The sequence below is a fragment of the Rutidosis leptorrhynchoides genome, chromosome 2 (assembly GCF_046630445.1).
Source record: "Rutidosis leptorrhynchoides isolate AG116_Rl617_1_P2 chromosome 2, CSIRO_AGI_Rlap_v1, whole genome shotgun sequence".
Classification (NCBI taxonomy): Eukaryota; Viridiplantae; Streptophyta; class Magnoliopsida; order Asterales; family Asteraceae; genus Rutidosis; species Rutidosis leptorrhynchoides.
The window spans coordinates 94,835,641-94,855,025 of NC_092334.1; positions in this window are offsets into that span (position 1 = coordinate 94,835,641).

Sequence of the window (19,385 nt, forward strand, 5' to 3'; positions counted from 1 at the left end):
AATAATCATTCATATGGTGAACACCTGGTAACCGACATTAACTAGATACATATAAGAATATCCCCTATCATTCCGGGATCCTCCTTCGGACATGATATAAATTTCGAAGTACTAAAGCATCCGGTACTTTGGATGGGGTTTGTTAGGCCCAATAGATCTATCTTTAGGATTCGCGTCAATTAGGGTGTCTGTTCCCTAATTCTTAGATTACCAGACTTTAATAAAAAGGGGCATATTCGATTTCGATAATTCAACCATAGAATGTAGTTTCAATTACTTGTGTCTATTTTGTCAAACATTTATAAAAGCGCATGTATTCTCAGTCCCAAAAATATAAAGGGTAAAAAGGTAAATGAAACTCACCATACTGTATTTCGTAGTAAAAATACATATAACGTCATTGAACAAGTGCAAGGTTGGTCTCAGATTCACGAACCTAAATTAATTATATATATTTATGTGTTGGTCAATATTTGTCTAACAAATTAGGTCAAGTCATAGTGTACCACAATCCTAATGCTCGAGACTAATATGCAAAAGTCAACAAAAGTAAATTTGACTCAAAATAATTTTCAAAAATCTATACATGATTAATATATAGTTTAAATATCATCGTTTTATATTTTTAAATATTTTTAAAAGATTTATTAGAGTAAATAATATCATTTATTTATTAATAAATAAAATTTTATATTAAATTTATATAATAAAATATACTTTTATATATATTAAGTAATAAAATTTATAGGGTTCATTTAATATCATAAAGATAATATGATAGGTATTATTAAAGTAAGTTATTACACGTAGTAAAATATGTTTGTATCACATATTTATTTGATAAAATAATATCTATAATGATAGTAAGTAAAAGTTGTATTATTTTGTAATAATAATTATTATTATAAAAATATCAATATTTATAATTACTAAGATGATATTATGATAAAACAATAATTCTAATTATGATAACTTTAATATTTACGATAATTTTTAATATTATCTTTAAAATAATAATTCTATTTAAAATAATAATAATAATGATATTTTATAGTAACAATGACATTTCTATTAAAATGATAATTTTTGTTAAAATGATAGTTTTAATACTAACGATACTTTTAATAATAATAGTAATGATCAAAATAATAAGAACGATAATTTTATCTAAATCAATATCTTATAATATTTTAATTTCATCATGATACTCTTACTCATTATTTCCTAATCGTTTGGTTTAATAGCTTTTAATCGTCTTTTATATCGTGTTCATAATAATGATAATAATAGTAATCAAAATAATTAGGTGTTACAAATATTTGTTTTAATTACACTAATATTAATAATGATAGTTACTATAACATTATTAACGATAATACTAATAATTATCTTAATGATAATATAGTAATAATAATAATAACAATAACAATAACCATTTTTAAATAATGATATATATATTAATAATGATAATAATAATAATAATACTAATAATAATAATAATAATAATAATAATAATAATAATAATAATAATAATAATAATAATAATAACAATTGGATAATAATAATAATACTAATTATAACTTTAACGATAATAACGATAGTAATAATAAAAAAAATAACAATTTTTAATGATAAATCCCTTTTATTGATAAAGATAATAATAATCATAATAATAAGATAAAACTAGAACGACGATAAAAACGACGATAATAATAATCATTTTTAATAAAAAATATCGAAAATTCAATTGATTATAACTTCTAATCCGTTCATCGAAACCATTCGATATCTAAAGGAAAAGTTCTTAATTTTCGCTAGCTTTCCAAGGACATGCATATCTTATACCTTATCTCAACCGCAAGTGTAACTAATTCAAGATTCAACCTAACCTGTCTAAGGGCAATATCAAAAGTACAAGCATGCATAATCCTAAATACTCGAGCACTAGTCAGAGATACACTATTAGTATATAAAAGTTAAATTATGAGTACTCACGTATCAATATTGAGATTCAATATTGCAGGAAAGGTACGTAGACGCAACGGAAATGATAAACACTATATTGACCTCATGAGCATACCCATGAACCATACTCAATCACCTCCATAGCTATAACCTATAATTTCCTTAATCCTATCCTACTCGAAAAACAATTTCGAAACCACTCGGACAGCACTCCGTCGTAATATTTTATGTATACTAATAATATCTTGAAATAATACGGAGTAAATATATATATGTAAATCGATTGAGAGAGCTTAGAGAAAAATATTTTCAAGTTTCTATGAAATAATGAAACCTATTGAATTCTATTTATAATAGATTTTTGAATTATTAAAGTGAATTATTAAAGTATGAATTATTAAAGTAAATTATTAAAGTATGAATTATTAAAGTGAATTATTAAAGTATGAATTATTAAAGTAAATTATTAAAGTATGAATTATTAAAGTGAATTATTAAAGTTAAAGTAAAGTAAAAATAAAGTAAAGGTAAAGTTTAAGTATAGTAAAAGTATAAAACTATGTACGTATAATACGCGTATAAATATATATAATATTAATTTAAATCGTTATATATATTTAATAAAATAAAATATAAATATCGTTATCTTTATCATACTAGTTAAGTAATGAGTTGTCAAAAGTGGTTCTAGATATTTATAAAAGTTATATACGTTTTAATAATAAAGTTCTTTTTAAACTGAAAACGTTTTTGTACGTTTGAAACTAAATAGATCAATCGAGTCTTTATGAGATTCAATCTTCCACTATCCTTTGTCTAGTTCTCAATGATTGACAATTTGTTCTTGTTTATAAATCACTTTACCATTTTCCGAATATTGTTAAAATGGAAAGATTTCTAAAATCAACGTGGGCCTTTCAACGGAGACTTGTAATCATAATTCAATATATCTGATAATTCAATCATTTGATCTAATCTTCTAATTCCATTGATAATCATTTTGAAACAGATACAATCATATAAAGTATTTAATCTAATATTTTGTTTACGTTTCAAGTTATAATATATATACACATATACATATATAATCATATTCGTTTAATGGTTCGTGAATCATTGGAACTTGGTCGATGTTGAATGAATGTATGAACATAGTTTAAAATTCTTGAAATTTAGCTTAACATATATTGCTTATCGTGTCGGAAACATATAAAGATTAAAGTTTAAATTTGGTTGGAAATTTTCGGGTTGTCACAGTACCTACCCGTTAAAGAAATTTCGTCCCGAAATTTGAGTGAAAAGGTCGTGAATGATAATAAGTATGTTTTCATGATGCATACGGGCTGAAAATTAGAGTTTTATCATCAGCGAATAATTTGGATAAACAATTCATTTATATGAAGAGTACGAATGAAGCTAACATAGAAGAGTGAAATGAGTAAGTGTAGATTCATCTTATCATTTGACGTAGATATGATTGATTCCCATATTTCAAGGGATTTGAAGAAAATCTTCTTAATAAGATTTGACTATCCGGTAATCAAGGGAATTAGGATCCGCTTTAAATGCGATCGTCCATTTTAATTGTTCTGTCGGAGATTTTCTTATAAATTCACCTCCTTCGTTTCCTTACAACTCACACCTTCTGTTGATGCATTTTATGCAAGTCCCTAGACATCTACCCACGTCCATTGCAGGTACAACAATTTACAGGCCACCATGATTGCTCGTTATTATCCTATCCGTGTTTGTATGTGGTTACAGGAACTGCAGGAATGAGATTTAGATGTTTGACTATGTTAGACTTAGTCAGACGTACGAGTGAAGCCTCACTAGTACGGATGACAGGCTCATACGCACGGTTGATGCTGAGCTAAGTCACAATTACAACCTAAATGAGAAGACACGAGTGAGTGATCACCCGTACGGCTGATGAAGCCAACTTGTACGTGTGATGAATGAATCATATGGGTGAGTCAACAGCAGGGGTATATAAAGTCTTATGTTCTTCATTTTAGGTTAAGCCTCTCATTTGTTACACACACTCAGATCTAGTGAGCTCCTTCGATTCTCTCTCAGTCCAAATCACCCAGGTGGTGAATAATAGCTCTAGGTGTTGATCTAATCACACTTGATTTAGTTGTGGTTTGACTTAATTAATCAAAAAAAAAAACTTAACCTACTCACTAGAGGGTTTGATTCACTTATTCTGCCATTGTGTGAGTTAAATCTGTTGATTTCTAAGTTCCTAGTCATGTTTCATCACCTTCTATTCTTTCCCCCTCAACTCATATTTTAAAGTATTCATCAATATGCTCCATCCAGTTCTAATTCTCGATATACTTCTAACTTTCATATCGGTCATTCTTCTTTTTCATCTACCGCCAGAAGAATTTATTTACTTCTACTATACTCTTGGGTTTATAGTGTTTCTAGTTCTCCCGTGTCTTTATATTGCTATATGCATCGATATATATGGTTTATAATTTCTGGTTTGTCGTTGGGCTTTATATGTTCCCTTATATTTCAAAGTCTCTGCTTCTGTCTTCTATAATCATTATCATTCACAATTAATGCTCTCTTTTATTTGCTGTAATTTATACCCCAATTTCTATTTCGGAGTTTTGTCCTTTTGTTTCTTCTTCTTGCGATTAAGCACCGCTTGTAATGGTCCAGAATTCACAGATATGAATTTCGGAATGAACATTGTTAATGTTCTAGGAAAGAAATTGTGATGGCACGATCTTGACTTGTCAAATTACTAGAATACCTTGGAAAAGGCCGAATTATCAAGAAATATTTTCTTGATATTTTAGAGGTTAAATAGAATACAAGAGTCGTATAACATGGCACATGATGATGTTATGATCTGTGAATCATCACGTTCCATTTAGAAACTCAGCATGACTTACTGTAATATAATCACATTGATCAAGTGTCATTATATTATACTAATTCATGCTTCAGTTCCCAACACTACTTCAAAATATTCCTATTTTAAACTTGAATGTTTCAGAATTTAGAAACTAAAATAGTTTCTTTTATGATGTAATACAGATAGCGCGAAGTGGTAAATGATTTCAAATAAGAAAAATTAAGAAAATATCTTCAGAAATATGGAGGATATTTATAATGAAAGATATGATGATATTTTAGAATTTCTAATATAAGAGGATGATGAAGAATATTGTCCGCAGGGGTTTAGAGTCAGGAGCAAGGTATTCGTTAATGACTTCAGCAGGTACTGAATCATTTGGATCCTTTGAAGTCAGGTTCAGTCTTTGTAATTTGTCCACAGCCTCCTTCCTACTTTGCTCAATCCATTTTCCAGTTCCAAAACTTCTCTTTTTCTGCGCTTTGCCAGCACACTTCATCATTATCATCCAGCTTTTACCGTTTAAAGTCATTTATAGTTTTTGCTGCTTCATCAGCATTTTTTTTTTGGAGAACCAATTCGTAGTTCGGAGTGTTTTTCAGAAACTTCACATTCAAATTAAGTCCAGAAGATAGACGTTATATATACACATATAACTGTTGGCGTAGTCATGCTGCGAGATTTCAAAATACTGATTGCTAATTCCCAATGATTCGTATGGCAATTCTCATTACAAGATGCGAATGAGTAAATGATGGGGTTTCAATGAATAATTATAATGACTTTTTGGAGAGGCTAAAGTCAAAGGGTAATGAAGTTGTTGGTACATCTGCTAATAATGTGGTGGAATGTAAAAGGTTCCTTGGTAACGATGGTGTATATCTCAAGGTTATAATAAGGTTAGTCTGACTAAAAAGTCGAAGTTGACTTGCTGGAGCTGTGACAAAACTGGCTACTTTGAATAGGAGTCGCAAAGTTATTTTTACTAATAAATGCCAAAGAATCTGAAGCGGATACGTTGTTTAAACTTTTACTTTGGTTTCAAGAGTTTTTCGAGTACATAACTGTGGGTAACATGTGGTTGGATCATCATCTCGATTGCTCATCATTCGAAGTGTCTTCAGAAATTTTCGAAGGGTTTGAACACAGATTGTAATTGTTAACATACATTTGATGTTCTAACACAATTTTGAAGTCAAAATATAGCTTGTGAAAGATGTAAGGATCTAAGAGTGATGATTTTGGTCATATCTCAAGTTGAATTTTGAGATTTCAAAATCAGAATATGTAATTAAATTTTGAATGAGTATGGTTGTTTTGATTTCTATAAAAGAATGTATATTGTTGTGAAAGTAGGGAGTATAATGGATGATTTGCTGAATCAGATTCGAAGAATGTAACATATTAATTGTGAATTTATATATCTCTCGGGTATTACCTACCCGTTAAAAAAAATTTCACAATTAATATTTTGTACAAAAGAATTTTATTACAGTCTTTATGAAAATATATATATATATATATATATATATATATATATATATATATATATATATATATATATATATATATATATATATATATATATATATATATATATATGTAAATTTTCTTCAGATGTAACATAGATTTAATGAGTTAATGTTAAATTAAACTCATTTGATTTACAGTTGAAACTAGAATTGAATAATCCCTAAAGGCTTTAAAAAGTACATAACTTTTACGCAGTATTTCTTTAATGACATTGAAATTATGAATCAATACTTCGTTATTTGTTGATGTATGATGTTCGGTTCGTGGAATTCTTGTGAATTTCGCAAAGTACGAATGATGTTATCTGAAAAGTTTCGGGTACATCGATGATGAAAGTGTAAAATCAAATATATACTTGATTTATTATGAATTGGAATTTGTTGGATTGCGACAGAGATTGTAGTTAACGCTGGTTAAGTTGCGGCCGAAGGACGTACATTATTGCATATTTGTAATATGAATTAACCGAGTAGTTAAGATTCACACACAATAGCTTAGCACAGAAAGATTTATTTCAATATATATATATATATATATATATATATATATATATATACATATAATTTCTTCAGAGGGAATGAGTTAATTCTTCATAACTCGTTGATACAATATACACGTTATTGATTCGTAATGATGTCCACAGTGATTCTTGAACTGACGGAGTTTGTGATGTTATCTGCGTTGTTGATTCGGATGTTGACTGTACTGACGATGCTGGTAACGCTGACGGTACTGTTGATGTTGTTGGTAAAGCAAGTTTAGCTTGTTAATCACACACCATTTTTGTCAGGGTTTCTACTCTTCCTTCTATCATTTTGGTTCGCTTAACTGATTTATGGTTAGGGCTAGATTAGATAATCTCTAAGACTTTAGAGATTACATAATGGCCGCGGAATGTTTCTCCAATGAAGTTATGAATTAATACTTCGTCAGTTATTGTTGTTGGTACTCCTTGGTATCTATGGTGCGTATGACGTTGATGCTCGTGGGACAGATTGTGAAGTTGAGGTTTACGACGCGGTTGTGGTTGGAGGTGGTAATGGTACTGTTGGCATTGATGATGGTGGTACTGGTTATGCTGCTGATGCTGCTGGTGTTTGTAATCTCTGCACCATATTCTCCAAAGCCACTACCCGAGCGCGAAGCTCGTTGACTTCTTCTATTACACTGGGGTGATTGTCGGTTCGGACGAGCGGATAAATAAAATCTAAAATTTGATGTAATATATAATCGTGATGAGATACTCTGGAAATGAGCGAGAAAGTGGTGTTTCGGACAGGTTCGCCGGTAAGTGCTTCGGGTTCTTCGTCAAGAGGGCAATGTGGTGGATGGAAGGGATCACCTTCTTCTTGTCTCCAATGATTGAGGAGGCTACGAACCCATCCCCAATTCATCCAGAATAGGTGATGACTGATTGGTTGATCTATTCCGGTCACACTGCTTTCGGAGCTTGAATGGGATTCCATTTCGGAATTTGAGTGACTTGAACTGATGACGAATTTCATTTCGTACGATTGGATAAAGGATTTTTTTTTCTCGATATGAAATGATTTTGGCTAACGGATGGTATTCTAATTACATAGAGAATATATATATATATATATATATATATATATATATATATATATCAAAAGATTTCGTAGATTACGGAGGACTTTGCGGGATATGTCAGGCAAAGTTTAAAGTAACGGATACGATAAGATATAATTTAGCAGATATGCTAAGATATGAATTTTTGTCTATACACTATTCATGCAATCAATGCAGCAAGACGTGTCTTAGACTAAAAATGATAAGCAGGTAATTTCTTGAGGATGATAAGTAGTTACTTTTCGACACAAAATGATAAGCAAAACTTTTGACATGCAGACACGGTCGAAGTCCAGACTCACTAATGCATCCTATCGACTTATCAGTTAGACACACTAATGCAGACCTGGTTCGCTAAGACCACCGCTCTGATACCAACTGAAAGGACCCGTTCATATACATTATAAACGATTCACAATAGTTGATTACATTGCGAGGTATTTGACCTCTATATGATACATTTTACAAACATTGCATTCGTTTTTAAAAGACAAACTTTCTTTACATCGAAAATTGACAGGCATGCATACCATTTCATAATATCCACTATCCAACTATAAATTGATTTAATAATAATCTTTGATGAACTCAATGACTCGAATGTAACGTTCTTCGAAATATGCTATGAAAGACTCCAAGTAATATCTTTAAAATGAGAAAATGCACAGCGGAAGATTTCTTTAACACTTGAGAATAAACATGCTTTAAAATGTCAACCAAAAGGTTGGTGAGTTCATTAGTTTATCATAATCATGTATTTCCATCATTTTAATAGACCACAAGAATTTTATTTCCAGTTCTCATAAACATACATCCCATGCATAGAGACAAAAATAATCATTCATATGGTGAACACCTGGTAACCGACATTAACTAGATACATATAAGAATATCCCCTATCATTCCGGGATCCTCCTTCGGACATGATATAAATTTCGAAGTACTAAAGCATCCGGTACTTTGGATGGGGTTTGTTAGGCCCAATAGATCTATCTTTAGGATTCGCGTCAATTAGGGTGTCTGTTCCCTAATTCTTAGATTACCAGACTTTAATAAAAAGGGGCATATTTGATTTCGATAATTCAACCATAGAATGTAGTTTCAATTACTTGTGTCTATTTTCTCAAACATTTATAAAAGCGCATGTATTCTCAGTCCCATAAATATAAAGGGCAAAAAGGTAAATGAAACTCACCATACTGTATTTCGTAGTAAAAATACATATAACGTCATTGAACAAGTGCAAGGTTGGCCTCGGATTCACGAACCTAAATTAATTATATATATTTATGTGTTGGTCAATATTTGTCTAACAAATTAGGTCAAGTCATAGTGTACCACAATCCTAATGCTCGAGACTAATATGCAAAAGTCAACAAAAGTAAATTTGACTCAAAATAATTTCCAAAAATCTATACATGATTAATATATAGTTTAAATATCGTCGTTTTATATTTTTAAATATTTTTAAAAGATTTATTAGAGTAAATAATATCATTTATTTATTAATAAATAAAATTTTATATTAAATTTATATAATAAAATATACTTTTATATATATTAAGTAATAAAATTTATAGGGTTCATTTAATATCATAAAGATAATATGATAGGTATTATTAAAGTAAGTTATTACACGTAGTAAAATATGTTTGTATCACATATTTATTTGATAAAATAATATCTATAATGATAGTAAGTAAAAGTTGTATTATTTTGTAATAATAATTATTATTATAAAAATATCAATATTTATAATTACTAAGATGATATTATGATAAAACGATAATTCTAATTATGATAACTTTAATATTTACGATAATTTTTAATATTATCTTTAAAATAATAATTCTATTTAAAATAATAATAATAATAATAATGATATTTTATAGTAACAATGACATTTCTATTAAAATGATAATTTTTGTTAAAATGATAGTTTTAATACTAACGATACTTTTAATAATAATAGTAATGATCAAAATAATAAGAACGATAATTTTATCTAAATCAATATCTTATAATATTTTAATTTCATCATGATACTCTTACTCATTATTTCCTAATCGTTTGGTTTAATAGCTTTTAATCGTCTTTTATATCGTGTTCATAATAATGATAATAATAGTAATCAAAATAATTAGGTGTTACAAATATTTATTTTAATTACACTAATACTAATAATGATAGTTACTATAACATTATTAACGATAATACTAATAATTATCTTAATGATAATATAGTAATAATAATAATAACAATAACAATAACCATTTTTAAATAATGATATATATATTAATAATGATAATAATAATAATAATACTAATAATAATAATAATAATAATAATAATAATAATAATAATAATAATAATAATAATAATAATAATAATAATAATAATAATAATAATAATAATAATAATAATAATAATAATAATAATAATAATTGGATAATAATAATAATACTAATTATAACTTTAACGATAATAACGATAGTAATAATAAAAAAAAATAACAATTTTTAATGATAAATCCCTTTTATTGATAAAGATAATAATAATCATAATAATAAGATAAAACTAGAACGACGATAAAAATGACGATAATAATAATCATTTTTAATAAAAATATCGAAAATTCAATTGATTATAACTTCTAATCCGTTCATCGAAACCATTCGATATCTAAAGGAAAAGTTCTTAATTTTTCGCTAGCTTTCCAAGGACATGCATATCTTATACCTTATCTCAACCGCAAGTGTAACTAATTCAAGATTCAACCTAACCTGTCTAAGGGCAATATCAAAAGTACAAGCATGCATAATCCTAAATACTTGAGCACTAGTCAGGGATACACTATTAGTATATAAAAGTTAAATTATGAGTACTCACGTATCAATATTGAGATTCAATATTGCAGGAAAGGTACGTAGACGCAACGGAAATGATAAACACTATATTAACCTCATGAGCATACCCATGAACCATACTCAATCACCTCCATAGCTATAACTCATAATTTTCTTAATCCTATCCTACTCGAAAAACAATTTCGAAACCACTCGGACAGCACTCCGTCGTAATATTTTATGTATACTAATAATATATTGAAATAATACGGAGTAAATATATATATGTAAATCGATTGAGAGAGTTTAGAGAAAAATATTTTCAAGTTTCTATGAAATAATGAAACCTATTGAATTCTATTTATAATAGATTTTTGAATTATTAAAGTGAATTATTAAAGTATGAATTATTAAAGTATGAATTATTAAAGTGAATTATTAAAGTATGAATTATTAAAGTGAATTATTAAAGTATGAATTATTAAAGTGAATTATTAAAGTTAAAGTAAAGTAAAAATAAAGTAAAGGTAAAGTTTAAGTATAGTAAAAGTATAAAACTATGTACGTATAATACGCGTATAAATATATATAATATTAATTTAAATCGTTATATATATTTAATAAAATAAAATATAAATATCGTTATCTTTATCATACTAGTTAAGTAATGAGTTGTCAAAAGTGGTTCTAGATATTTATAAAAGTTATATACGTTTTAATAATAAAGTTCTTTTTAAACTGAAAACGTTTTTGTACGTTTGAAACTAAATAGATCAATCGAGTCTTTATGAGATTCAATTTTCCACTATCCTTTGTCTAGTTCTCAATGATTGACAATTTGTTCTTGTTTATAAATCACTTTACCATTTTCCGAATATTGTTAAAATGGAAAGATTTCTAAAATCAACTTGGGCCTTTCAACAGAGACTTGTAATCATAATTCAATATATCTGATAATTCAATCATTTGATCTAATCTTCTAATTCCATTGATAATCATTTTGAAACAGATACAATCATATAAAGTATTTAATCTAATATTTTGTTTACGTTTCAAGTTATAATATATATACACATATACATATATAATCATATTCGTTTAATGGTTCATGAATCGTTGGAACTTGGTCGAGGTTGAATGAATGTATGAACATAGTTTAAAATTCTTGAAATTTAACTTAACATATATTGCTTATCGTGTCGGAAACATATAATGATTAAAGTTTAAATTTGGTTGGAAATTTCTGGGCTGTCACATAATATATCTTAGTATGATATATATACAATTAAATGTTGTTACAACAATAATCGTTACATATATGTCTCGTTTCGAAATCATTAAGTTAGTAGTCTTGTTTTTACATATGTAGTTCATTGTTAATACACTTAATGACATGTTTACTTATAATTTATCATGATTAAACATAGTGTATCAATATCTTAATATGATTCATATGTATTTAGTAAGACGTTGTTATAACGATAATCGTTATATATATCGTTTCGAGTTTCTTAATTCAATAAACTCAATTTTATGTATATAACTCATTGTTAAAATACCTAATGAGATACTTACTTATTATAATATCATGTTAACTATATATATAATCATATATATATATATATATATATATATATATATATATATATATATATATATATATATATATATATATATATATATATATGTCATCATATAGTTTTTACAAGTTTTAATCGTTCGTGAATCACCGGTCAACTTGGGTGGTCAATTGTCTATGTGAAACCTATTTCAATTAATCAAGTCTTAACAAGTTTGATTGCTTAACATGTTGGAAACACTTAATCATGTAAATAACAATTTCATTTAATATATATAAACATGGAAAAGTTCGGGTCACTACAATGTGTATATATATATATATATATATATATATATATATATATATATATATATATATATATATATATATATATATATATATAACATGATATTATGATAAGTAAATATCTCACTAGGTATATTAACAACGAGTTATATACATAAAAATGAGATTACTAAGTTAAGAAACTCGAAACGATATATATAACGATTATCGTTATAACAGCGTCTTACTAAATACATATGTATCATATTAAGATATGGTTGCACTACATTAACATGATAAAATGATAATTTTATATATCATTAAGTATGATAACAATGAACTACATATGTAAAACAAGACTACTAACTTAAGAATTTCGAAACGAGACATATATGTAACGATTATCGTTGTAATAGTATTTTAACATATAAATGATGTTAAGATATATTTTTACACCATGTTTTTATGTTAACATAACAATTTAACATCTCATTTAGGTATAATAACAATGGATTAGTTAAATCTAACAAGATCGTTAACTTAAAGGTTTCAAAACAACACTTACATGTAACGACTAACGATGACTTAACGACTCCGTTAAAATGTATATACATGTAGTATATTTAAATGTATTTAAACACTTTTGAAAGACTTCAAGACACATATCAAAGTACTTCTACTTAGCAAAAATGCTTACAATTACATCCTCATTCGTTTTCATCAACAATTTTACTCGTATACACCCGCATTCGTACTCGTACAATACACAGCTTCTAGATGTATGTACTATTGGTATATACACTCTAATGATCAGCTATTAGCAGCCCATGTGAGTCACCTAACCATGTGGGAACCATCATTTGGCAACTAGCATGAATGATTACACAAAATTACAAACTAATGGAGCCTATATGGTGACACCATATTCACGTGAATGAACACACACATACACACTTTCATTTTACAACTTACATGCATTAAACTACTCTCTCTCAAGTGTTCTTCCATTGTTCTAAGTGTTCTTCATCATCTTCATCAAAATCTAGCTCAATCTAGTTCATAAATCCATACATAAACCAAGTTATAAAACAACTACTCAAGAACACACCAACAACACTTCCAAGTTTGCTAGCTTACTTCCAATCTTGTAAATCCACTTTGAGTGATCATCTAACCTCAAGAAATCTTTCTTATTTATAGTAAGATATCTTTATAATACAAGGTAATACTCATATTCAAACTTTGATTCAATTTCTATAACTTTAACAATCTTATTTCGAGTGGAAATCTTACTTGAACTTGTTTTCGTGTCATGATTCTACTTCAAGAACTTTAAAGCCATCCAAGGATCCTTTGAAGCTAGATCTATTTTTCTCATTTACAGTAGGTTTATCCACAAAACCTGAGGTAGTAATGATGTTCATAACATCATTCGATTCATATATATATAACTACCTTATTCGAAGGTTTAAACTTGTAATCACTAGAACATAGTTTAGTTAATTCTAAACTTGTTCGCAAACAAAAGTTAATCCTTCTAACTTGACTTTTAAAATCAACTAAACACATGTTCTATATCTATATGATATGCTAACTTAATGATTTAAAACCTGAAAACACGAAAAACATCGTAAAACCGGATATACGCCGTCGTAGTAACATCGCGGGCTGTTTTGGGTAAGTTAATTAAAAACAATGATAAACTTATATTTAAAAGTTGTTCTTATGGGAAAATGATTTTTCTTATGAACATGAAACTATATCCGAAAATCATGGTTAAACTCAAAGTGGAAGTATGTTTTCCAAAATGGTCATCTAGACGTCGTTCTTTCGACTGAAATGACTACCTTTACAAAAACGAATTGTAACCTATATTTCTGACTATAAACTTATAATTTTTTTTCTGTTTAGATTCATAAACTTAAGTTCAATATGAAACCATAGAAACTTGAATCACTCAAAACGGATTTAAAACGAAGAAGTTATGGGTAAAACAAGATTGGATAATTTTGCTTGTTGTAGCTACGTGAAAATTGGTAACAAATCTATATTAATCATATCCTAGCTAACTCATATTGTATTATACATGTATTCTAATATATTATGTAATCTTGGGATACCATAGACACGTATACAAATGTTTTGACATATCATATCGACCCATGTATATATATTATTTGAAACAACCATATACACTCTATATGCAGTAATATTTGAGTTAGCTATACAGGGTTGAGGTTGATTTCAAAAATATATATATACTTTGAGTTGTGATCTAGCCTGAGACGTGTATACACTGGGTCGTGGATTGATTCAAGATAATATATATCGATTTATTTATGTACATCTAACTGTGGACAACTAGTTGTAGGTTACTAACGAGGACAGCTGACTTAATAAACTTAAAACAGTAAAATGTATTAAAAATGTTTTAAATATATTTTGATCATACTTTGATATATATGTACATATTTGTTATAGGTTCGTGAATTGACCATTGGCCAAGTCTTACTTCCCGACGAAGTAAAAATCTATGAAAGTGAGTTATAGTCCCACTTTTAAAATCTAGTATTTTAGGATGAGAATACATGCAGTTTTATAAATGTTTTACGAAATAGACACAAGTAAATGAAACTACATTATACGGGTGAATGATCGAAGCCGAATATGCCCCTTTTTGCTTGGTAACCTAAGAATTAGTAAACCGATCTACTAATTGACGCGAATCCTAAAGATAGATCTATTGGGCCTAACCCGAACCCCATCCAAAGTACCGGATGCTTTAGTACTTCGAATTCATTTTTATCATGTTCGAAGGATTTCCCGGAATGATAGGGGATATTCTTATATGCATCTTGTTAATGTCGGTTACCAGGTGTTCGCCATATGAATAATTTTTATCTCTATGTATGGGATGTATATTGAAATATGAAATCTTGTGGTCTATTATTACGATTTGATAAATATATAGGTTAATGTGACGATCGCTCCAATTCCATATGGACGAACACGTCATTCATCGATTTCATTGTGAGGTATTTGACCTCTATATGATACGTTTTGTAAACATTGCATTCTTTTGAAAAGGCACACCATAAATGAATATTTAAATCAAAGGTTTTCGACATCTGATGATTTCTACATATAGACAATCACCGTAAATAATAGTTTACAATAGTACTTCCATTGACAATGCAGTCAAAATAAGATACATGGTGATGATTTGGTGAATGCAACATTTCCTTGAAAAATATGCCATGTACGACTCCATGCATATAGCTTGTCTAACATATAAGCAAACCGCGGAAGACTTCTAGGAAACCTGAGAATAAACATGCTAACAAGTGTCAACACAAAGGTTGGTGAGTTCATAGTTTTAGTGTTTCGCATAATCTGTATATAAAGGTGGATCACAAGATTTCAGTTGTTTCATCCAGAAACGTTTATCAAAATATTCTACGAAATTGAGCACCCTGGTAACTAAACTTAACGTATATATAATTTGTACCCTTTGTATAATCATCTTAATAATACACGCAAACCAACGTGTACGTTTCTCAAATAGCATACGTCTGTTAAAAGGCAAGTGCTCTAGCTCGGACGGGGATATCGAGCCCTATGGATCCATTACTACTACTCGCGCCCACCAGTTCTTATAACCGACAGTTACTAGTTACCAAAGCTAAGGGATTTTCGGTTCAAACTCGGTGTAGAATTTAGTATGTACTTGTATCCATTGCGTTTAAAATAAAGTGCATGTATTCTCAGCCTAAAAATATATATTGCAAAAGTAATTAAAAAGGGAGCAATGAAACTCACCTTAGTCACATATAAAGTCGTTCACCAAAATGTGACCGAAACTCGGATTACCAAATAACCGTAGATCTCAACCTAGAAAACATATGTTGGTCAATAATTGTTTATCAAGCTAGGTCAGGTCATAGTGTATCACAATCCTAATGCTCGAGATCGACATACAAAAGTTATCCAAAGTCGTTTCAAAAAGCCAATTTTGACAGTTAACGAGACGTACCTTATATAAGGATTCATTTACTCGGTTGGTAATATTCAAAAATCCAAATTATCAATCTCGTAAACAAGTTGTTTAAATCTCAATTGTAGATTCAAAAGCAATTTCAATTAACGTCAATCATAATTCAGTTGATCATATCTTTTAATCCGTTCATCGAAATTATTCGATATCTAAATGAAAAGTTATTGATTTTTTGCCAGCTTTCCAAAAACATGTATATCATATACCTTTTACCAATAATATATGCATTTAATTTGTGATTCATTATAACTATTTAACGACGAAATTTAGCATACAAGCATATATAAATATATATATACTCGTGCACTAGACATGGATACACAATTAATATATAAAAGATAAAATATGAGTGCTTACGTATAAATATTGAGATTCAATATTGTAGGAAAGTACGTAGACTTAACGGAGATGATAAACACTAGATTTGATTCACAAATATACCCCTGAACATTACCCATAATCTCTTTGGCAATAACCCATAATTTCCTTAGCTCTATCCCGCTCGAAAACATATTTTGAAAGTGACACGCTCATGACCTCGTCGTAGTATTTTATGTATAATACTAATTAATAATAATACTACTAATAATATTAAGATTAATAATAATATTAATCTTAATAATAATAATAATAATAATAATAATAATAATAATAATAATAATAATAATAATAATAATAATAATAATAATAATAATAATAATAATAATAATAATAATAATAATAATAATAAATATAAATATAATATATATTGAGAGATAGATGGATACAGAAAAACAGAAACGTTCAATATTTATAGGACCAGACCTGTCCCACCTGCCCATGCGATCGCATGGGCTTATGGGCATTTTGCCATGCGATCGCATGGCATCATTTTCCAGCTCACATCTTGTTTGTTGTTTTGCTTGTCGACGTATTTAATTATTATTATAATATATATAATTTAAATTAATTAATTATATATTATATTACATTCTCATGTATAGGTGTCATGTAATTTTCGTTCCGATAAGTCGTGCGTCATCACTCGACTTATGTCCCGGTTCCGGTTTTTCGAACGTTCTTTCGTACATTTAGAAAACTTGCATTTTACGTTTCGTGTCACGTACCTTTGTCAAAATATAGCCTTAACTTATCCATAAACTATACCACTCAAAGTATATCTTAAACTTTCGAGTGTTTTGGTCATTTAATTCTATAAATCATCGTCTCGCTATTTATTAATATATATATAATATATATACATTTTCATTTTGAAATAGTGTTTTACTGTAGCAAAGTTTTTTTTACTGTAGCAAATAGTGATTTTCAAAAACACAGTAGCTTTTCGGGTACTGTAGCAATTCAAAAATACTGTATATATATATATATATATATATATATATATATATATATATATATATATATATACATATACATATACATATACATATACATATGCATATATATATATACATATGCATATATAGATACATATATATATATATATATATATATATATATATATATATATATATATATAGATATATATATATATATATATATATATATATATATATATATATATATATATATATATATATATATATATATATTGTTCGTGAATCTTCGAGAACAGTCAAAGAATAATTGATTCCATGAATATAGTTCTAAAACTTTGAGACTCAACATTACAGACTTTGCTTATCGTGTCGAAAATATTAAATCATTTAAAGATAAAGTTTAAATTTGGTCAGAAATTTCCGGGTCATCACAGTATCTACCCGTTAAAGAAATTTCGTCTCGAAATTTAAGTGAGGTCGTCATGGCTAACAATAAAAATGTTTTCATGATGAATATGAGTTGATAAATAGAATTTTATCACCGTTGAATAATATGGATAAAACAATCCGATTTCTCGAAACGTATGAGAGAAGTTATCGTAAAAGAGTGAAATGAAAGAATAGAGATTCGTCTTAACTTTTGACGTAGTAACGATTGATTTCCGGATTTAAAGGAATAGAAAATTGTAGTGACCCGAACTTTTCCATGTTTATATATATTAATTGAGATTGATATTTAGATGATTAAATGTTTCCAACATGTTAAGCAATCAAACTTGTTAAGACATGATTAATTGAAATATGTTTCATATAGACAATTGACCACCCAAGTTGACCGGTGATTCACGAACGTTAAAACTTGTAAAAACTATATGATGACATATATATGGATATATTGTGATGACCCGAAAAATTCTGACTAAATTTAAACTTAATCTTAAATGATTAATGATTTCGACACGATAAGCAAAGCCTATGAAGTTGAATCTCAAAATTTTGAACTATTCAAATACCCTTCGGTTGTTCTCAACGATTCGCGAACAATTATATGTAAATAGATACATATGCTATAACTTGAAAACGTAACAAAGTGTTATGAAAATGATACCGTACATTAAACTTATTGGTTTATATATCTATTTGAATATATATGATCTCAAGTTATTTAGTAAACGATAATAACATTCGATTATTGATTCAATTGATATTTAGATAAGTTAACTAAAACGTTTAAGATGAACCAGTAAAACACTAATTTGCTAAAGTATTTTCAAATTGCTACAGTACCCAAAATGCTACAGTGTTTTCGAAAATCACTATTTGCTACAGTAAAATTGACTTTGCTACAGTGAATTGCT